The sequence below is a fragment of the Hyla sarda genome, chromosome 2 (genome assembly GCF_029499605.1).
Source record: "Hyla sarda isolate aHylSar1 chromosome 2, aHylSar1.hap1, whole genome shotgun sequence".
In the NCBI taxonomy this organism is placed as follows: domain Eukaryota; kingdom Metazoa; phylum Chordata; class Amphibia; order Anura; family Hylidae; genus Hyla; species Hyla sarda.
The window spans coordinates 478,674,394-478,698,868 of record NC_079190.1 but is presented as its reverse complement, the minus strand read 5'-3'; positions in this window follow the sequence as shown (position 1 = coordinate 478,698,868).

Below are 24,475 nucleotides of genomic sequence, written 5' to 3'. Positions count from 1 at the left end.
AGTTTTGCAGCATCTGGAGGGCCACAGTTTGCAGTGGTCTCTATACTGTGGCTCTCCAGATGTTGCAAAACTGCAAATCCCAGCATGCTGGGAGTTGTAGTTGCGATCCCTCCAGCTGTTGCATAACTACATCTCCCAGCATGCCCTTCGGTGATCAGTACATGCTGGGAGTTGAAGTTTTGCAACAGCTGGAGGCACACTGGTTGGAAAATATTGAGTTAGATAACAGAACCTAACTGAAGGTTTTCCAACCAGTGTGCCTCCAGCTGCTGCAAAAGTACAACTCCCAGCCTGCATGGTCTGTCAGTACATGCTGGGAGTTGTAGTTTTGAAACAGCTGGAGGTTTGCCCCCCCCCCCCCCCCCCACCATGTGAATGTACAGGGTACATTCACACGGGCTGGCTTACAGTAAGTTTTCTGCTTCAAGTATGAGATGTGGCAAATTTTTCGCCGCAGCGCAAATTCCTAGCAGGGAACTCACTGTAAACCTCCGCCAGTGTGAATGTACCCTAAAAACACTACATTACTCTGCACTAACACATAATAAAGGGTAAAACACTACATATACACCCCCTTACACTGCCCCCCCCCCCCAATAAAAATTAAAAACGTATTGTACGGCAGTGTTTCCAAAACGGAGCCTCCAGCTGTTGCAAAACATTAACTTCCAGCATTTCTGGACAGCCACTGACTGTCCTGGCATGCTGGGAGTTTAGCAACAGCTGGAGGCACCCTGTTTGGGAATCACTGGTGTAGAATACCCCTATGTCCATCCCTATGCAATCCCTAATTTAGTCCTCAAATGCGCATGGAGCTCTCTCACTTTGGAGCCCTGTCGTATTTCAAGGAAACAGTTTAGGGCCACATATGGGGTATCTCCGTACTCGGGAGAAATTGCACTACAAATTTTGGGGCGTTTTTTCCCCTTTTACCCCTTATGAAAAGGAAAAGGTGGGGTCTACACCAGCATGTTAGTGTAAGAAAAACATTTGTTTACACTAACATGCTGGTGTTGCCCTTTACTTTTTATTTTCACAAGAGTTAAAAGGAAAAAAAAGACCCCCAAAACTTGTAACACAATTTCTCCTGAGTACAGAAATACCTCATATGTGGGCGTAAAATGCTCTGCGGGGACACAACAAGGCTCAAGAGTGAGAGGCCACTATGTACATTTGAAGCTTAAATTGGTGATTTGCACAGGGGTGGCTAATTTTACAGCGGTTCTGACATAAGCGTAAAAACATAAATACCGACATGTGACCCCATTTTGGAAACTACACCCCTCACAGAATGTAACAAGGGGTATAGTGAGCCTTAACACCCCACAGGTGTTTGACAAATTTTCGTTAAAGTTGGATGGGAAAATGAAAAAATATATATTTTTTCACTAAAATGCTGGTGTTACCCTAAATTTTTCATTTTCACAAGGGAAAATAGGAAAAAAGCCCCCCAAAATTTGTAACCCCATTTCTTCTGAGTAAGAAAATACCCCAAATGTGGATGTAAAGTGCTCGGCGGGCGAACTACAATGCTCAGAAGAGAGGGAGCGCCATTGGGATTTTGAAGAGAAAATGTGTCCGGAATTGAAGGCCACGTATGTTTTCAAAGCCCCCATAGTTCCAGAATAATGGACCCCCCAACATGTGACCCCATTTTGGAAACTACACCCCTCACGTAATGTAATAAGGGGTACAGTGAGCATTTATACCCCACAGGTGTCTGACAGATTTTTGGAACAGTGGTACGTGAAAATGAAAAATTAAATTTTTGCTCAATTGCACTCCTCCTCTTCTGAGCATTGTAGTTCGACCTCAGGGCACTTGATGTCCACACATGGGGTATTTCCATACTCAGAAGAAATGGGGTTACAAATTTTGGGGGGGTATTTTTTGCTATTAACCCTTGCAAAAATGTGAAATTTGGGGGGAAACACACATTTTAGTGAACAAATTTTTTTTTGTTTTACATATGCAAAAGTCGTGAAACCCCTGTGGGGTATTAAGGCTCACTTTATTCCTTGTTACGTTCCTCAAGGGGTCTAGTTTCCAAAATGGTATGTCATGTGTTTTTTTTTTTGCTGTTCTGTTACCATAGGGGCTTCCTAAATGCAACATGCGCCCCAAAAACCATTTCAGAAAAACGTACTCTCCAAAATCCCCTTGTCGCTACTTCGCTTCTGAGCCCTCTACTGCAACCGCCGAACATTTTACATAGACATATGAGCTATGTGCTTACTCGAGAGAAATTGGGCTACAAACACAAGTATACATTTTCTCCTTTTACCCCTTGTAAAAATTCAAAAATTGGGTCTACAAGAACATGCAAGTGTAAAAAATGAAGATTGTGAATTTTCTCTTTCACTTTGCTGCTATTCCTGTGAAACACCTAAAGGGTTAAAACGCTGACTGAATGTCATTTTGAATACTTTGGGGGGTTCAGTTCTTATAATGGGGTATTTTATGGGGTATTTCTAATATGAAGACCCTTCAAATCCACTTCAAACTTGAACTGGTCCCTGAAAGATAGTGAGTTTGAAAATTTTGTGGAAAATTTGAAAATTGCTGCTGAACTTTGAAGCCCTCTGGTGTCTTCCAAAAGTAAACACTTGTCAATTTTATGATGAAAATATAAAGTAGACATATTGTATATGTGAATCAAAATTTGTTTTATTTGGAATATCCATTTTGCTTACAAGCAGAGAGCTTCAAAGTTAGAAAAATGCACAATTTTCAATTTTTTCATCAAATTTTGGGATTTTTCACCAAGAAAGAATGCAAGTTACCACAAAAATTTACCACCATGTTAAAATAGAATATGTCATGAAAAAACAATCTCTGAATCAGAATGATAATTAAAAGCATTCCAGAGTTATTCCTGTTTAAAGTGACAGTGGTCAGATGTTCAAAAAATGCTCTGGTCCTAAGGTGAAAAATGGCCTGGTCCTTAAGGGGTTAAGGATAGACAAAGCCATAGAAAACCCTTTTAAACTGAACCTGAAAACCAACTGAAAAATGTCTTTAGGACGTGAATCTGGGGGATAAGAGTTAATTAATATCCGGCTTCCGAGTTTGTACTGTAAATCTCAGCTGTAAGTAAATGAATGTTTACACTCTTTCGCTTTGGTTAAAGTACTAATCCACCGTATCAATCACAGGCCAGCTCCTGGCAGATTTGCTTTTTTTTTTTTTTTGCTATTTTCTTAAAGGTATTTCACCACCATTTCCTTCTGGTCAGAGAGTTTGTTTAGTTCTTGCTTTATTTTGGTCAGCAGTCCTATTTTTCGGGATACATTCTGTCAGGCGATCAGGAACACTGTGTCACAGATGAGAGGATAATCCAAACATGCTAAGTATGCTCTGCAAGATTTGTTATTGACGGCGTAAAACTAATTAGAAAGTTTGTTATGAGTAAAACATCTGCTGCGGAGAGTCTACGTAAATCCAGACACCTGCCAGAAAATCATTATGAAATGTTACCAGAGGAATATTAGCGCCAATGAATCATTTGTTGACCCAGAACCGAGTCATTCGTAGAAATGTTCGCTGCTTGTTCTATTGACCTGATCATTGTTCAGGGTCAAGTAATATTTTGGTAAGACTTCAAGCTGCTTAAAAAATCAAACCAGGACATTTGGCTAATATTTACCTGCTAATAATTTTCTAATTTACAGTTTTAGTATTTCCTTATTAGAACTGCTATGATCAGTGAGTGAATCCAACTTGGATGTATTATTTCGTGCATCGTGAAATCCATTCCATGTCTACGCTTATGCTTTATGTTACCGTGGTGCATATTTTAATATGACGCTATGTAGAGCTGAGCGAGTAAAAAGTGTTAAAGGGGTATTCCAGGCAAAAAAATGTTTTAGCCCCTATCCAAAGGATAGGGGATAAGATGTCTGATTGCGGGGGGGCCCGCTGCTGAGACCTCTCACGATCTCCCATTCTATGCGGGGACTGTGTCTCTAGTTTTGGAAACCTCTGGGTTTCCAGGACTGGGGACATGACGTCACACCACGCCCCCTCCATACGCACCCTCCATTCATGTCTATGGGAGGGGGCGTGACGGCCGTCACGCCCCCTCCCATAGACATGAATGGAGGGGGCATGGCGTGACGTCACGTCCCCAGTCCCGGAAACCTGGAGGTTTACGAAACTGGAGATTCATCACCCGCATAGAATGAGGGTGCTGCAGGGAAATCATGGAGGGGGGTCTCGGCAGCGGGCCCCCAGCGATAAGACACCTCATCCCCTATCCTTTGGATAGGGGATACAATATTTTTGCCCGGAATACCCCTTTAAGTTCAGGGCAAATAAGTTCACCGTAAACTAGCAGTGTAAGGCTTAAGTTGGGCTGCTGCAGAGCACAATTTAACTCTTTTGTCACAGTTAACCAGTAAATCTGCTGGTTTAATGTAACATCTTGCTGGGCTGAGTGCTATGTACCGGCTCAGCAAGGATAGAGTTAATGAGCACTGGTTAAATGGATTATCCTCCTATAAGGTGACTTACTTGCCAGATTTTGCTGCTTTTTTTTTGTGAACTGGCTATTTCCTGTTAGAGTTTGTTCTCTCCAACTACAAGTCCCATGATTCCTTGTTTGTAAGTTTGAGGTCACTTTTCTCCCTCCCAAACGTCAGCCACCCCACCCATTAAAGCATACCTGGGATAATTCCCTGCAGCCCTGTGAAGAATGATCCCCCCTCCCAGTGGTCGCTCCACCCATTGAAGCTGAAAGGCTACTTTCAACACCTGGCTAGTGATGTAACATCTTGAGCCGCAGTGCAACCTGAGAAAACCTGAGACAACACTCATTTTGTATGCTGTTAAAAGTAAACATCAGGGGAAAAGATCACATAAGAAATGCAAGACTAACGATCGAACACAGGTACATGCACTATATTATTAACTACATTAACTTTACAGCTTTTGTAGCATAGTCAAATAAAATCCTAGAATACCCATTTAACTCATTGGGGTGGAGGGGAGGGGGTGTATACAATATACAGTGAAGAGATTGAGAAAAAAGGGAGGAGGTGTATACATTATAAAATAAAGAGAGCGATACTTACCATCTCGTCACTGGTCCGATCCTCTCCTTGTGTAGCCCCGCCTCTAGTGATGACGTCACTGAGGGGGGAGTTACTCAAGAAGATGCTGGGGCCAGCGACCCCCCCCCCCCCCCAATGAGTTAACTAGCAAATAACTCCTTCCCGACATTGCCAGGTTTGTGCAAACCAAACCTGGTAATGTTCGAACATTCGACGAGCTACAACAACCCCCCCCCCCAGTTCGGATCGAATCTGCGTTGGGGGGGCCTGGTTGGCTCAACGCTAGAGCTATTTATATAGCTGGTGAGCTTTCTTTTTTTTTCCATACACATGTACTGTAAACGCGTCAGTGGCTTCCAAATTGTGGCCCTCTAAATGTTACAAAACGACAACTCTCCGCATGCCCCGACAGTCAACGGCCAGACAGGAGTTAAAGTTTGCAACATCTGTAGGGCCTCAATTTGCAGACCACTGTTGTAGGGTTTCACCCTTCAATGTGCTACAGAATATGAAAGCTGGACTTCTGCTGCTAGAGGGTAGAGGTGTCAAGCCCAATGGGTAGAAGCTGCACCCAGCAGTGGGACACAGGCAGAGGTGTGTCTAGTGAAGACATGAGAGAATTAGCGGAGTCAGGTCCAGGCAGAAGACTTGTGGCAGGTGGCATGGGTTTGGTGTAAGGTTCTTGCAGGTAAGTCGTGGCAGGTGGGATAGGTTCAATGTCAACTATCTCAGTCACATGCTGTGGGTCAACATTGTGCACAAAAGTAAGGCAGAGGCAATGTCAGGTAGACAGGCACAGGTCAGCTATATGATGGCAGATAAGCTAAACCATACTATTGCTCAAGCACAGTTGAATGGGTAGAGCAGCCTTAAATAGGTAAGGCCAGGCAGGGATATGTGGAGGACACATTTTTAGTGCACACACTGGCTCTCTAAATTGCACTAAGAGAATGCTGGAGCACCCTAAGGGCAGGTACTGACTGCTAGTACTACTCTATATCAGTGTTTCCCAACCAGGGTGCCTCTAGATGTTGCAAAACTACAACTCCCAGAATGGCTGGGCAGCCAAAGGCTGTCCATCCATTCTGGGAATTGTAGTTTTGCAAGACCTGGAGCACCCTGGTTGGGAAACACTGCTGTATATACATCAGATAGGCAGACGGGTTTGGCAAAATGTGCATAGTAATCTTAACGGGGTATTCCAGTAAAAAAAAAAAAAAAAAGTATGTGTATGCGGTTGGGCCTGTGATAAAAACAACAACAACAACAGAAAATAATAATTACCTACCTCAGTCTCCCGTGGCTCTCAGTTAGGCTTCTTTGGGTTCCCAGCTGCAAGACCTGCCCACTTAGCCAATATGTAGTCACAGTGATGTATCATCTTGGCCTGGGAAGAGACTTTCCGTTGTGTCCGATTTCAGCCAGTGATTGTCTGAGCGGGCAGGTCTTGCTCTGACATCTTCTCTTGAAAGTAAGGAGAGTGTGAAGAGCAGCAGGCGACTAGATGGAGTTGCAACATAAGAAAATAAACTGGCTAAAATACCCCTTTAACCCCTTAAGGCCCCAGCCAATTTTCACTGTAGGACCCGGCCATTTTTTGAACATCTGACCACTTTCACTTTAAGCATTAATAACTCTGGGATGCTTTTACCTTTCACTCTGATTCCGAGATAGTTTTTTCGTTACATATTCTACCTTATGTTAGTGGTAAAATTTAGTCGATACTTGCATCGTTTCTTGGTAAAAAATTCCAAAATGTTATGAAAAAATTGAAAATTTAGCATTTTTTTTACTTTGAAGCTCTCTGCTTATAAGGAAAATGAATATTCCAAATAAATTATATATTGATTCACATATACAACATGTCTACTCTATGATTGCATCATAACGTTGACATGTTTTTACTTTTGGAAAAGATCAGAGGGCTTCAAAGTTCAGCAGCAATTTTCCAATTTTTCACAAAATTTTCAAAATCAAAATATTAGATAATATTTCATATTATAAATGCCCCACAAATGACCCCATTATAAAAACTGCAGCCCTCAAAGTATTCAAAATGACATTCAAAAGGTTTGTTAACCCTTTAGGTGTTTCACAGGAATAGCAGCAAATAGAAGGAGAAAAATCTAAATCTTCATTTTTTGCTCTGGCATGTTCTTGTAGACCCAGTTTTTGAATTTTTACAAGAGGTAAAAGGAGAGAAATCTAAAATGTGTAACCCAATTTCTCTCGAGTAAGGAAATACCTCATATGTGTATGTCAAGTGTTCGGCGGGCGTAGTAGAGGGCTCAGAAGGGAAGGAGCGACAATGTGATTTTGGAGAGTGAGTTTTTCTGAAATGGTTTTTGTGGGGCATGTCGCATTTAGGAAGCCCCTATGGTGCCAGAACAGCAAAAAAAAAACACATGGCATACTATTTTGGAAACTACACCCCTCAAGGCATGTAACAAGGGGTCCAGTGAGCCTTAACACCCCACAGGTGTTTCACGATTTTTTGTTAAAGTTGGATGTGTAAATGATTTATTTTTATTTTTTTCACTAAAATGCTACTTTTCCCCAAAATTTTACATTTTTATAAGGGATGATAAGACAAAGTGCCCCCCAAAATTTGTAACCCCATTTCTTCTGAGTATGGAAATACCCCAAGTGTGGACGTCAAGTGCTCTGCTGGCGCACTACAATGCTCAGAAGAGAAGGAGTCACTTTTAGCTTTTGAAAAGTGAATTTTGCTTAAATGGTTTTTGGAGGGCATGTCGCATTTAGGAAGCTCCTATGGTGCCAGAACAGCAAAAAAACACATGGCATACTATTTTAGAAACTACACCCCTCAAGGAACACAACAAGGGGTACAGTGAGCCTTAACACCTCACAGGTGAATGACGACTTTTTGCTAGAAAAAAAATCACTAAAATGCTGATTTTCCCCCACATTTTAAATTTTTACAAGGGGTAATAGGAGAAAATGACCCCCAAAATTTGTAACCCCATTTATTCTGAGTATGAAAATACCCAATGTGTGGATTTCAAGTGCTCTGCTGGTGCACTACAATGCTCAGAAGAGAAGGAGCACCATTGAGCTTTTGAAGACAGAATTTGGTTGGAGTAGAAGTCGGGGGCCATGTGCGTTTACAAAGCCTCCCCCTGGTGCCAGAACAGTGGACCCCCCAACGTGACCCCATTTTGGAAACTACACCCCTCACAGAATTTATTAAGGGGTTCAGTGAGTATTTACATTACATTTTTCATTTTCACGGACCACTGTTCCAAAAATCTGTCAGACACCTGTGGAGCGTAAATGCTCACTGTACCCCTTATTACATTACGTGAGGGGTGTAGTTTCCAAAATGGGGTCATATGTGGGGGGGGGGGGGGGTCCATTGTTCTGGCTCTATGGGGGCTTTGTAAACACACGTAGCCTTCAATTCCGGACAAATTTTATCTTCAAAATCCCAATGGTGCTCCTTCTCTTCTGAGCATTATAGTGCGCCAGCAGAGCACGTTACATCCACATATGGGGTATGTTCTTACTCAGAAGAAATGGGGTTACAAATTTTGGGGGGCTTTTTTCCTATTTTTCCTTGTGAAAATGAAAAATTTTGGGTAACACCAGCATTTTAGTGATTTTTTTTTTTCATTTTTCCATCCAACTTTAAAGAAAATTTGTCAAACACCTGTGGGGTGTTAAGGCTCACTATACCCCTTGTTACTTTCCGTGAGGGGTGTAGTTTCCAAAATGGGGTCACGTGTGGGTATTTATTTTTTTGTGCTTATGGCAGAACCGCTGTAAAATCAGCCACCCCTGTGCAAATCACCAATTTAAGCTTCAAATGTACATGGTGCGCTCTCACTCCGGACACTTGTTGTGTGTCCGCAAAGCATTTTACGCCCACATATGGGGTATTTCCGTACTCAGGAGAAATTGCGTTACAAATTTTGGGGGTCTTTTTTTCCTTTTAACACTTGTGAAAATAAAAAGTAAAGGACAACACCAGCATGTTAGTGTAACATTTTTTTTTTTTTTACACTAACAGGCTGGTGTAGCCCCCAACTTTTCCTTTTCATAAGGGGTAAAAGGAGAAAAAGCCCCCAAAATTTGTACCGCAATTTCTCCCTGAAATATGACAGGGCTCCGAAGTGAGCTAAATTAGGGATTGCATAGGGGTGGACATAGGGGTATTCTACGCCAGTGATTCCCAAACAGGGTGTCTCCAGCTGTTGCTAAACTCTCAGCATGCCTGGACAGTCAGTGGATGTCCGGAAATGCTGGGAGTTGTTGTTTTGCTACAGCTGGAGGCTCCGTTTTGGAAACACTGCTGTACAATACGTTTTTCATTTTTATTGGGGGGGACAGTGTAAGTGGGTGTTTATGTAGTGTTTTACCCTTTATTATGTGTTAGTGTAGTGTAGTGTAGTGTTTTTAGGGTACATTCACACGGGTGCAGGTTTACAGTGAGCTTCCTGCTAGAAATTTGCGCTGCGGCGAAAAATTTGCGTTCACATGGGGGGGGGGGGGGTAAACCTCCAGCTGTTTCAAAACTACAACTCCCAACATGCATGATCTGTCAGTACATGCTGGGAGTTGTAGTTTTGCAACAGCTGGAGGAACACTGGTTGGAAAACTTTCAGTTAGGTTCTGTTACCTAACTCAGTATTTTCCAACCAGTGTGCCTATAGCTGTTGCAAAACTACAACTCCCAGCATGTACTGATCACCGAAGGGCATGCTGGGAGATCTAGTTATGCAACAGCTAGAGGTACGCAACTACAACTCCCAGCATGCCGAGACAGCTGTTTCGGCATGCTGGGATTTGCAGATTTGCAACATCTGGAGGGCTACAGATAGAGACCACTGCACTGTGATCTCCAAACTGTGGACCTCCAGATGTTGCAAAACTACACATCCCAGCATGCACAGACAGCAAACTGCTGTGTGGGCATGCTAGGAGTTGTAGTTTTGCAAGATATAGAGTGCTACAGTATAGAGATCACTGTGCAGTGGTCTCTAAACTGTAGACCTCCAGCTGTTGCAAAACTGCAAATCCCAGCATGCCCAGCAGCTGTCTGGGCATGCTGGGAGTTGTAGTTTTGCAACATCTGGAGCGCTACAGTGTCAGACTGTAGCCCTCTAGATGTTGCTAGGAAACTTACCGGCTTCCGTCGGATCCAGGGAGCTCCTCTTCTGCCGCACGACATCGCCGCCCGCGCCGATCACCGCAGCCGATCCAGTCCCGCAGCTTCCACCGACGGGTAAGTGGATCTTCGGCGTTCGGTCCCCTTCGGTCCCCCGTTCTGCCTCGCCTATTGTGGGTGGGCAGAACGGGGAAAACGAAAGTAAACCCCCCCGCCCCCGATCTGCTATTGGTGGTCGCGTCTAGACCACCAATAGCAGGGATAGGAGGGGTGGCACCTCTGCCACCTCACTCCTATCGCTACAGGGGGATCGTGGGTGTCTTAGACAACCGCGATCCCCCTTATATTCCGGGTCACCGGGTCACCATAGACCCGTATGACCCGGTGCAAATTGCAAGTGTGAATTCACTTGCGATTTGCGCCGATCGCCAACATGGGGAGGTCTGATGACCCCCTTGGCATTTGCACGGGGTGCCTGCTGATCGATAACAGCAGTCACCCCAGTCCGGTCCCCGCCCAGCGCGTGGCGGGGACCGAAATTCCCACGGGCGTACAGGTACACCCTGGGTCCTTAAGACCCAGGTACAGAAGGCGTATCCATACACCCTAGGTCCTGTACGGGTTAAAGGAGTAGTCCTAAGAAAAGGGGATAAGTTTCAGATCGTAGGGGGTCTGACCGCTGGGACCACCCGTGATCTCCCGTACCAAAGCAGCGGCCGACACACACCTTCAATACAGTGCTGTGGCAGAGCCGGAGATTGCCGCTCCTGCTCTCCGATAGAGTTGTATTGAGGGGGCGTGTCAGCTGCCGCTTCATGCAGGGGTCGACATTCCTCCTCCCGCGGACTGCCCGTGCCCTGTACGGGAAGTCCCAGTGGATGGACCCCTCCACGATCTGAAACTTATCCCCTATCCTTAGGATAGGGAATAAGTTTTCCAGTCCTGGAATACCCCTTTAAGGCTGAAGTAAGAATAGATGGAGAACTGAGTTCTGTTACTGTAGAAACAGTGATTAAAACTGTATGTAACTAAAAACTAGTGAGAAAAATAAGATGAATACATTACAGCCAAACAAATACTGAGACAAATTCAAATAAGCAGGTGGAGGAGGCTGGAGGCCTGTATCAAAATCATACTAACTAAAATTGATGTCTTCAGAAATTGTGCATTTATAGCATCCCCCACCTGTGCCTGCACAAGCATTACCAAGCATTGTATATGTAATAGTTTGCATATGACTGCATATATATAGGCATAGAATGCTATGAATAGACCACCAATCTGATTGGTGAGGCTGCAAAGAGATAGACCCCACTGATTTAATAATAATTTTCTAAGGATTGGAAAAAAAAAAAACTTAGAGGGGTACTCCGGTGCTCAACATCTTGTTTAGAACCATTCGGAGCCGGAGGCCGTGATCGTGATGTCACGACCACGCCCCTCGTGATGTCACGCCACTCCACCTCGAGGGAAGTGGCCTTGACATCACGACCTCTGCTGCAGAAACCCGGCATTTGTTTAGAATTTGTTTTGTTTAATTTATTTATCAATGATATAGAGGATGGCATTAACAGCTCTGTTTCTATCTTTGCAGATGACACCAAGCTTTGTAGCACGGTACAGTCTATAGAGGATGTGCTTAAGTTACAGGATGACTTGGATAGACTTAGTGTCTGGGCGTCCACTTGGCAAATGAGGTTCAATGTGGATAAATGTAAAGTTATGCATCTGGGTACTAATAACCTGCATGCATCGTATGTCTTAGGGGGGATTAAACTGGCAGAGTCACTTGTAGAGAAGGATCTGGGTGTACTTGTAGATCACAGACTACAGAATAGCATGCAATGTCAGGCTGCTGCTTCCAAAGCCGGCAGGATATTGTCATGTATAAAAAGAGGCATGGACTCAAGGGACAGGGACATAATACTCCCCCTTTATAAAGCATTGGTACGGCCTCACCTGGAATATGCTGTTCAGTTTTGGGCACCTGTCCATAAAAGGGACACTGCGGAGTTGGAAAGGGTGCAGAGACGCGCGACTAAACTAATATGGGGCATGGAACATCTTAGCTATGAGGAGCGATTAAAGGAGTTACAATTGTTTAGTCTTGAGAAGAGACGTTTAAGGGGGGATATGATAAACGTATATAAGTATATTAATGGCCCATACAAAAAATATGGAGAAAAACTGTTCCAGGTTAAACCCCCGCAAAGGACGAGGGGACACTCCCTCCGTCTGGAGAAGAAAAAGTTTAGTCTCAAGGGGCGACACGCCTTCTTTACCGTGAGGACTGTGAATTTATGGAACGGTCTACCTCAGGAACTGGTCACAGTAGGAACAATTAACAGCTTTAAAACAGGATTAGATACATTCCTGGAACAAAATAACATTAATGCTTATGAAGAAATATAAAATCCCATCCCTTCCCCAATATCGCGCCACACCCCTACCCCTTAATTCCCTGGTTGAACTTGATGGACATATGTCTTTTTTCGACCGTACTAACTATGTAACTATGTAACTATGTAAGAATGCCGGGTGTTGTGGGAGATAGCGGGGGGCCCCAGCAGCAGGACTCCCGGGATAAGATGTCTAGCAGGGGAGTACCCCTTTAAACCCTTTCAGTGCAGTGATCAAACTAATTTGGCACTTATACAAGGGAAAACCTACTTGTACCAATAATCACTAATCACAATGAAGACAACCTGGGGCCACAAAAAAGATCCCAGTTTAAATAAAACAGGAAAGGTCTTTCAGACTTTCTTTTCCAAAATGATCCTCCCCTGGATTTGGCTTCAGAACCTGGATTACCTGGATGTATGCATTGATAACTTGATGTCATCTGATTGTTCTTTAAGTAACAACCAGGGCTGGTGCAAGGATTTTTGTCACCCTAGGCAAAAGCTAATTTTGCTGCCCTCCTGACTCCACCCATTGGTCCGCCCTTTGACATGCCCACCTTACTACTGGGGTGGCACACTGTAACATGCCCCCTCCTCATGCAATTAGCTTAGTACTGGGGTTACACACTATAGCAAACCTCCTCCTCATGCTGCTGGCTTAGCAAGTGGTTCAGATGCTGGTTGTCTAACTTTCTTGCGGCAAGCAGAGCAGCGCCCACCATCAAGAGGGTGCTCTAGGCGACTGCCTATTTTGCCTACAGGCAGAGCCGGCACTGGTAACAACTAGAAACAAACACAAACACATAAAGAGATTTACAGCTCTTGTCTTTTATTGAGTATACTAAGTAAACATCCACAATGCAGGGAGAAAAAAAAGCAAGTTAATCCTTGAATTTAACCTCTGGATCCCCATTAGCAGAAGATAGCTCAGATGAGCACAGTGTTAAGGAGGGACTTTGCACATCACTGTTCATCAATATTTCTGGGATGCCTTTTCATGGTCCAGATTCCCTGCTTAGCATTGTGCATATACTATTTTTGTGCAACTATGGGGACCATTTGGGGGATGTGAATGCTGCTAAGGGGAATCTATAGGTTATTTAATTCAAATTATTCGGTTATTTTTTACAAAGCATGTTCAATAAGACATGAAAAGTACAATTGTTTTATTTAGATTGCTTTTGTCTATAGTGACTTCGATAACAACTAGATGACATTATATTAGTAAACAAAGAAGAAATCCAGGTAATGTCAAATGCTTCATATTGTCTTGCAACTATATTTCTAAGCACTGGAACAATATATTGGTACCCCAGATTGTACACACAGCTATGAGTATATTCACACAGGGGACAATGAAAAGGAAAATGTCCTTACTGAAATGTTGGAGGAGAAATCCTCTATCTGCTCCCTGCTAAAATGAAGCAGAAATGAAGTGGAATTGGTGCTTACTTGGTGAGGCATTTGAAATAGAAATACAAAGTGCTTATTTTAATGGGATTTTACTTGTGGTTTCCACAGAAAGAATTTCAAGGTGAGGAATTTACATGTCAATTATTTTGGCAAAAATCAGATTTGCATTGGAAAATTCAATATGGAAATTACACTGTGTGAACATACTAGCAGAAATCCCATTAAAATCAATGAGAGTCTGATTCGAGGTGGAACTAAGGCCGAATTTCAAATTCAAGAGTTTTATTCATGACTAGTCCAAAGGCAAACAAAGTATACAACAAAGAAAAGGTACACATACACGTTGTTGATCTACAAGGTGCACCACAATAAAAGCAATACAGTGGTCCCTCAACATACGATGGCAATCCGTTCCAAATGAACCATCATTTGTTGAAACCATCGTATGTTGAGGGATCCGTGCAATGTAAAGTATAGGAAGTTGTACTCACCTGACCCGCCGCTCCGGACCCATCACCGCTGCCCTGGATGTTACGCTCCATCGCTGTCGCCGTGTCCCCGTGATGTCCCCGTCGCTCCAGAACGTCTCTGCTGCCCGGGATCGTTGCTCTCACGTCGCCGTCATCACGTCAATACGCACGCCGCTCCTATCACATGACGGGATGGCATGCGCGGCGACATGATGACAGCGATGGAGAGCGACGGCAATGGAGGGGATCCCGAAGAGGACGCTCCAGGTAGGAGACCATTACCGGAGCACACGGGGCACATTAAATGGCTATCCGGCGGCAGCTGAAGCAGTCAACGCTGCCGGATAGCCGTTTATGTGATGGCCCCGACATACAAAAGCATCGTATCTTGATGCTGCCTTCAACATGCGATGGTCTCTGAGAGGCCATCGCATGTTGAAGTTATCGTATGTTGGGGACATCGTAGGTCGGGGGGTCACTGAAATACATTAGAAATAGGATCAAAAGAGCAGTAATGATGCTATAAATTGTAGGAGATAGGAGAAATGCACCAATATGACACGCATACTAGGCTAAAACAAAAAAAAAAAACACTTACCTGTTGGGAACCACAAATGTGGACAGTGCAACTTTACAATCCGAGTACGGTAAGATTAATGGGGGAGATTTATCAAAACCTGTGCAAAGGAAAAGTTGTCCAGTTGCCCATAGCAACCAATCAGCTTGCTTCTTTCATTTTTAACAAGGCCTCTGCAAAATGAAAGAAGCAATCTGATTGGTTGCTATGGGCAACTGGGCAACTTTTCCTTTGCACAGGTTTTGATAAATCTCCCCCAATGTGCGGAGGTCATTAATCTAAAAAAAAACAATCACTTGTAAATCCAGTTCAGTTTTATATGCGTTATTATGCAGTTGTGGCTTTTTCTACATAGGCAAGACCATTAGACCCATGAATATATGCTTTCGGGAGCATTTAAGATCACTTGTCACAGGGATAGGTAGTCCAAGTTTTTTGGATCATGTGAAACCTACACATGATAATAAAGTAACTGATTTAAGATCAAGAGGTGCCAACCAGGGGAGGAGATAAGTGAATTTATATTATGTACTGAAGCATTGGGAGTGCTAGGTTTAAATGCAAGTAGTGATTTGAGCATGTTATCTTTGGATTCAAGGGGGTGAACGTTAACCCATTCCTCCCCGAACCATAATTGTATAAGGGTTATGTCATGGACTGACCAGGGGACAGGGAGAATGAGCTTTAACTGACCCAAAAACCACTCTCCCTGCCTACTTGCCCATCCATCCTAAACGGTGGATCGACAACTGGGCGCCAGTCCCTCCCTGAGCTAAAGTGCAGGGGCCTAAAAACAACATATACTAATAAATAGTTGATCACAAACCAGAATCAAAACAGGAACATAGAATTCTATAGTATAAAGTTCAGAGGACACAGATCAGAGAGTTAGTACAGAGAACACTATATCGGTGGACATGAACAGAGGACTCAGTGGTCGTAAACAGAGGACACTATAGATAAGCGGTCATGTACAGAACTACAAAGATCTGAATAAAAAACTAATAAACATATAGAGTTCAAAACACTAGACAGGAAAACAGATAACATACTCTGAACATACTCCAGAACAAAACAGGAATAAGCTTAATCCCCTAGAAAAACCTCCAGTAGACACAGGAATAACAATGCCCTCTGAGTCCCCATGGACAGGTGAACAGGATCTATTGCTAATCAGGAATAATGGCAATCCCTCCGAACACCTCCAGTAGACACGGCGTACCCATGGACAGGTAACAGTGATGCCTAGATACACAGTATAAATTTATAGAACACTGTTCACACTGAACACAATACAGGAATAAATCGCAATACCACAAAACACCTCCAGTAGGCAAGGAGTCCCCATGAAGCGGTAACAGGGATAGAACATAGGACACTGTTCACATTGGACACACAAACTGGTCACTCCACTCCACTAACGAAGTAGCCATCAATAATATGTCCAAATAGACTACTGGCCAGCAGCACACTCCACAGTGTGGTCAGAAGCTGACCCAGTAGGAAAGCAGAAATATAAAACACAGAACTTCACATGAACGGATACAAGAGAAAACACAGTGTGAACAGACACATAGAAAAAAGAACATACAAATCCTTAAACTGACTAAACAAACAAACACAGCTTAAAATCCACTAAGAGCATGAAATAACATTGGCTAAAACAGGAAAATACAAAGTGCAGTCTAAAACAGAGATAGTAGATTAAAAGCGTTTCACCAAGAGCTCCATGCAGCATGTCCAGCATTATGTCCAGCAAGTCAGGATATAATGAAGTTAATCACCAGCCCTGAGGCTAGGCTGACTATAAATAGATACACCATAGGAGCTATTGGCTGAAAAAGCCAGAGGCATTAACTATACCCTGACCGGGGAACATAAAACTGTTCACACACAAGCATATCCAATAGCTGTGTGTGAACACCGGCCAATACAAACATGACAGGTTTTCTGTGTTTTTCTGTGTTATTTTGTAGTAAGTATGTAATTTTGCTATGAAAATAATGTGTGTCTCTTCAGACATCTATTTATTCATATACATATTGTGGATTGTTGTTCATTATGATTCTCGCTTAGATAGACAGTTTTCATTGATTGTTAGCCTTTAGCTTTTGTTATACTAATAAAGTTGAGTGGCTTTTCTATAAATAAGGTGGGGAGTGAGTAATAGGTATAGATCATAATTAAGCGTATGGTGTCAATTTTAGGACAGCATCAGCCGTCAAGCTGTACCTCGCTCATCCTTCAGCCATAAAGGCGTCCCGCCTCCTCCCTCGCTCATCCTTCAGACAAAACGGCGTCCCGCCTCCTCCCTCCTCCATCAGGCGTCAGGCAAAACCTTTGTCATCCTTAAGTCTGTCATATCTCAGATGAAAATGAAAGTGCTGAGTCAGCAGAGCTTCGGCAGACCTGCTAGCACAGACAGTGTGTGATTGGCTGCTGCCAGCAAAGATACTGTGATTGGTTGATGGGAGCGTAGGTGTGTGCAGTCCCGCTCCACTGTTTACACACATTTCCTTACAAACCCTAATCCTCTCATGTATCCAGCTTTCCCCTATTCCTGCAAAACAAACCTGTGCTAATCCTCTGATGTACCCAGCTTTCCTGAGCGTAGGTGTGTGCAGTCCCGCCCCACTGTTTACACACATTTCTTTACAAACCCTAATCCTCTCATGTACCCAGCTTTCCCCTATTCCTGCAAAACAAACCTGTGCTAATCCTCTCATGTACCCAGCTTTCCCCTATTCCTGCAAAACAAACCTGCGCTCACTGTGATTGGTTGATGGGAGCGTAGGTGTGTGCAGTCCCGCTCCACAGTTTAGACACATTTCTTTACAAAGCCTAATCCTCTCATGTACCCAGCTTTCCCCTATCCCTGCAAAACAAACCTGCGCTCTCGGCTTTTCCCCAATTCCTGAAAAACCTACAGTTATGTACTCAGCTTTTAACAATTCCTGATAAACCTACAGCTGACTACATAACTGTAGGTTTTGCAGGAATGGGGGAAAAGCTGAGAGCGCAGGTTTGTTTTGCATGAATAGGGGAAAGCTGGGTACATGAGAGGATTTGGGTTTGTAAAGAAATGTGTCTAAACAGTGGAGCGGGACTGCACACACCTACGCTCCCATCAACCAATCACAGTGAGCGCAGGTTTGTTTTGCAGGAATAGGGGAAAGCTGGGTACATGAGAGGATTTGGGTTTGTAAAGAAATGTGTCTAAACAGTGGAGCGGGACTGCACACACCTACGCTCCCATCAACCAATCACAGTATCTTTGCGCTCCCATCAACCAATCACAGTATTTTTGCTGCCAGCCAATCACACACTGTCTATGCTAGCAGGTCTGCCGAAGCTGTGATGACTCAGCACTTTCGTCTGAGGCATGAGAGAGTTTAGGTTGACAAAGGTTTTGCCTGTTGGAGGAGGCGGGATGCAGTTTCGGAGGAGGCGGGACGCCGTTTTGGCTGAAGGATGAGGGAGGTTCGGCTGAAAACTGACAGCGATTTGTCTGGGGGAGGAGGCGGGACACCGTTTTGACTGAAGGATGAGCGAGGTGCGGCTGACGGCTGATGCTGTCCTAAAATGGACACCGTATAAGCGCATGTGAGTGAGAAATGGCCCATCCGCCATTGTTAGCTTAGAGGATATCCCAGACCTAAAGGCTAGAATAAGGCGACTTTAAAAAACAGGAAAAAACTGGCTAATATTGCCGGGCCGGACAAGGAAACTAACCAGATATCCCAAAAGCATAAAAACCAAAAGAATAGAAAGAGACAGAGAATTAAAGGGGAGATGCACAAAAAAGGGTGAAGGCAGAGGAAAGAGGAAAGGCAAGCATGATGGGGTGGGGAGAGACCCCGTCAAGAAGACTGATGGCAATAAGACTTTGGGATGGATCCCAAGTGGCCAGAGGTGTTTCCCAGTAGACCCCAGTGGAGTATTAACTCACTCAGTCATGCGCTGTTGCAATGTTCACGTCACAGTCCTATACCTAAGGAAAGATGAGAAATCTAACCAATAGTGTATGTAGAGCCGTAGTTGTTGGAATAAACACTGAATTTAATGCAGAATATGTATGAGATTCAGCATGAATTCTGCCTCAGATTACCCAGTGTGAACATATCCTTTCAGCTTGGGACATCACACCCATGGTGAGGCTAGGACTTGTCACCGAGCTATAGAACTGGTCTAAGACTATTTTTAATCTATTTTTAACATATCTTAACAGAAAAGGCCACAAGGTAAATTTAAGAAAAAACTAATAATGAAACAAAAAAGGTTTGGGTATTTTGGAAAAATCTTACACTGTACATGAACCTTCACCTTGGTGTTTTTGATTCTTGAAAACATTACACACGGCAAAAATGAAGCCTAAGGCTGAGAAACCAGATGAATCCAGCTGTAATAGCAATAGGTTTTTCCCACTCAGCGTGGATCTTGCAGAACATTATTAGGATTTTCCCAGCTTTTATTTTCCTTTTAGGCAACATCAGTGAACCGCTCCGTAACCACGCTCAACCTCTGGCCCACACTTCCTAAATGCTGACTGCAATATAGGGACTTTAGAAGTGCCGCATAATTAGGTCAGATTCCTGTAACAAGTCATTATATGGCCGCAATGCTTCTGAAAGACCATGAATATTGGGTTTCCATTTCCAGTTACGATTACAAATAAAATTTTTCATGACGGATGTTTAAATGAGACATTTAAGAGAATTTCTAAAAATAGATAAGTTACTATATACGAAAAGCCAGAAACACAGGGGGGATTTTGAGGGATGACTGTATTGATGCCATTTCCATACAGTCGTAAATCAAAAATATTTAGGTTGTTCAGAATCGGTTTCTCAATGAGCAACACCTGCAAAACTCAAAAGCTCGGCCACAGCACTGAAATAGTTATAGTAGGATATCATACATGAAAAGTATTACCATGAATGTGCAAAAGGTCCAAAATTTGAATTAAATGATACAATTTTTACAGCCTGCAGCCACCAGGAGCTTAGGAAGTTACTCCTTACTGTGTAATTATAAACCTCTATGTACAGGGTGGGCCATTTATATGGATACCCCTAAATAAAATGGGAATGGTGGAATGGTCGGTGATATTAACTTCCTGTTTGTGGCACATTAGTATATGTGATGGGGGTAACTTTTCAAGATGGCTGGTGACCATGGCGGCCATTTTGAAGTCGGCCATTTTGAATCCAACTTTAGTTTTTTCAATAGGAAGAGGGTCATGTGACACATCAAACTTATTGGGAATTTCACAGGAAAAACAATGATGTGCTTTATTCTTTCATGAGTTATTTACAAGTTTCTGACCAGTTATAAAATGTGTTCAATGTGCTGCCCATTGTGTTGGATTGTCAATGCAACCCTCTTCTCCCACTCTTCACACACTGATAGCAACACCGCAGGAGAAATACTAGCACAGGCTTCCAGTACCTGTATACACTGCTATATACTACTATATACACCGCAGGAGAAATGCTAGCACAGGCTTCCAGTATCCGTAGTTTCAGGTGCTGCGCATCTCGTATCTTCACAGCATAGACAATTGCCTTCAGATGACCCCAAAGATAAAAGTCTAAGAGGGTCAGATCGGGAGACCTTGGGGGCCATTCAACTGGCCCTCGACGACCAATCCACTTTCCAGGAAACTGTTCATCTAGGAATGCTCAGACCTGACACCCATAATGTGGTGGTCACCATCTTGCTAGAAAAAACTCAGGGAACGTGCCAGCTTCAGTGCATAAAGAGGGAAACATCATCGTGTAGCAATTTCGCATATCCAGTGGACTTGAGGTTTCCATTGAAGAAGAATGGCCCCACTATCTTTGTACCCCATATACCACACCATACCATACATTTTTGTTTTCCAACAGTCTTGGAGGGATCTATCCAATGTGGGTTAGTGTCAGACCAATAGCGGTGGTTTTGTTTGTTAACTTCACCATTCACATAAAAGTTTGCCATATCACTGAACAAAATCTTCTGCGTAAACTGAGGGCCCTGTTCCAATTTTTGTTTTGCCCATTCTGCAGCACCTTAAACTACGGATACTGGAAGCCTGTGCTAGCATTTCTCCTGCGGTTTTGCTATCAGTGTGTGAAGAGTGGGAAAAGAGGGTTGCATTGACAATCCAACACAATGGGCAGCACATTGAACACATTTTATAAGTGGTCAGAAACTTGTAAATAACTCATGAAAGAATAAAGTTATGTTAAAACCAAGCACATCATTGTTTTTCTTGTGAAATTCCCAATAAGTTTGATATCTCACATGACCCTCTTCCTATTGAAAAAACAAAAGTTGGATTCAAAATGGCCACCATGGTCAGCACCCATCTTGAAAAGTTTCCCCCCTCACATATACTAATGTGCCACAAACAGGAAGTTAACATCACCAACCATTCCCTTTTTATTAAGGTGTATCCATATAAATGTCCAACCCTGTAGAATATTAGAACTAGACAAGGTGGGGACGTGGACACTATGGAACTATGGTGGCCTCTGATATTAATTTGTACGGAACTAACAGTGATGCTATATATCCTATTTTTGAATGTAACTTGATTAAAGGGCAGGAGCAGACTGTATGGATGCTAGTGCGCAGGCGCAACAGGGCATCGGGGCGCAGGTGCATATGTGGATCTATGTGAGCTTTGATGGATGCAAATATGCAGGCTCAATAAGACACTAATGCACAGGCGCACATATGGATCTGTGTGAATTGTGATGGATGTTAGTACGCAAGCACAATAAGGTATTGAGGTGCAGGCGCACATGCTGATTGATGCGAACTGTGATGGAAGTGTATGCATATGGGCGTGAATAGTTAGACAGAGCGGATGTGACCTGGGGATTACCCTGAAGTACAAGCAGGCGCCCAGTGGCATCTAAGTATGCAGGCATGTATCGCACCACGGACCCCCAGGTACCTCCTCCTGATAATTATTTACATGATTAGCATGCATATATAAGGCAGGGGATATTGAATATGAGCACAACACCCCTGAGGAAGTTGCCGACGGGAAACGTAACGCGTGGAGTCTAGGGGGACACCTGCCTGGTTCATTCTTCATCTGCCGTCCGTAGCCTTGCTTTCCCAGCTGTATATTGAGTATTCAAGTACAGTTTGTATATCTGACATTGTTCTGAGGGAAGTGCTCATACTATATTGTATTATCTATTGGTTTACATAATAGAATATTGTGACTGGTATAATACTATGCTTAGATAAAGCAGATGTCCTGGGAAGGGTCTTGCCCCCACCCCCCTGTTTGTGTAGTGGCCTTTGTGCCTTTTAGATGTTTTTAAGTGTCTTGGCTGCTATACAAATTTTCTGTATTTTGTAATAAACTATATTTTTTGGTACATTTAGATAGGGGATAAGATGTCTTAGCGTTGGAGTACCCCTTTAATAACTTAAGTGGGGGGAGGGGAGACGGCAAGGCGCTCACCGGATACATCATTAAACATGGAGAATGCACACCATTCCGGTGTGTCTCTTGTGCGCCTGCGCAATGTGCAGTATGTAGAGTATAGAAATTGTCCAATCAGCCAGACCGGACCTCCGGAGACGCTGATTGGACAATTTCTATACTCTACATACTGCACATTGCGCAGCCGCACAAGAGACACGCCAGAATGGTGTGCGTTCTCCATGTTTAATGATGTATCCGGTGAGCGCCTTGCCGTCCCCCCTCCCCCCACTTAAGTTATTAATGTTTCATATTTTCTCAATTGAGCCCTTATGCATCTTTTTTACTGCTGCACTTTAGCACTTTACACTATCACCTGGACAAATGCTTATTTCCCATATGAAATGCACTTTGTTACGTATACACTTGGTTTGATGTTTAATATAGCTTCTTTTTATATTAATTGATTATTACACTGTATGTACACTTATTTGGATGTTGTATGTAAACCGCCAATTGGGGTCACTTGACATGCTTGAAAAAGGCTGCACTGGCTGCCGAAACGTTGCACCTGTATCTGTGAAATGGAATATAGCCACTGTATCTGGATTGGGGTCTCCAACCGGGCCCCACTAGTTGCCTGCACCATCCTATTTTTGCACTTTTCCCCCTGGTGAGGATGATTTTTTTTAATGGCTCCATTTGCCTTGAAATACATAACTCTTATTATGGCGACCCAATATATTGTAGACGTGTCTCCAGCAAATATCAGGTATTAGCTGTCACCCTGGCCTGGCGCATTACACCCATCCAGAATGATTACTGACAGGTCGCCTATAAAAAGGTTCTAAATGCAGTGGTGATATTCTTGACCTATTAGGTGTCAAGTATTCTTTTTACGCAATCACAGAATAACCATTGTGTAATTCCGGATGTCAGTGGTAATATAAACGGGTAATATATCTCCATTATTTATAGGCCGGTCTCAGCAATCCATTTATGATTTCCAATAAAAATAGATTAGTGGTTTGTAATGTCACAATGTCCCAGATATTTTATTATAAAATCAGAATCATTAAAAGAACAAGCAGACATGGAGGGCTGGAGCCGTGGAGCCTTCTGTACATCGTCTGCTTACATATCTCATTAACTTTCTGGTTTCCTCTCGTTGTGTGGCATCTTACAAGCCGCGCATGCAAACCCTATTATTTTACAGAATTACATGACCATATTCTGGAACCTGTTATGAAAAATGTGTCTAACCTAGTGACCTCGCTTTCCTTTCAAAGCTGTAAATCCTGATTTAGAACTTTCTGGTGCACTTTCAGGCCTGCAGTAAACTCCTTCTGTCTTAAGGGCCTTCGTAAATAAGATCCAACACACATCAATAAAATGCTGATTTTTAAACATATAGATGTTTTACAATGTTTTTTTTAGTGGAGATCCATTCCCATGACAACAAGAATTTTGAGAAACAAGTAATTTAGGCAGAACCACATTGTTATTTTGGAAGGAACGTTAAATGTTATCCACTCCCACTTACACAAAAGACATGATATATTCCTTTACAAGAGCCTTTTGTGGACATTTTATTTTAATTGTTCATTATATATGCCCTGTAAAACTGTATATGCTGTAACATAACTGCCAGCATTCTACTGTCTCCATAGTGAGTTGCGCTATCGGAGTAGAGTGCCATGGAATACATCTTCCTGCTCCTGTACAGTATGGAGTGGTGATGCATACACTGTAGGCATGACCGCTTACATTGGAGTGAGGCTTATAGTGACAAGTGGGACTATATAAAGAATGTGGGACTGTGGGAAGTGTGTGTGAAGTGAGCTTCTGTCAGAGGCGACTCATTCCCATTAGGCGAGTTAGGTGGCCGCCTATGGCCTCGTGCTCAAGGAGGCCTCCCAGCCATCTAACTAGCCGCACTAACTTGAGGGCAATTCATACAATGTACGCATGACCACTCTGCAGTGTCAGGGACAGGACACATTTAAAG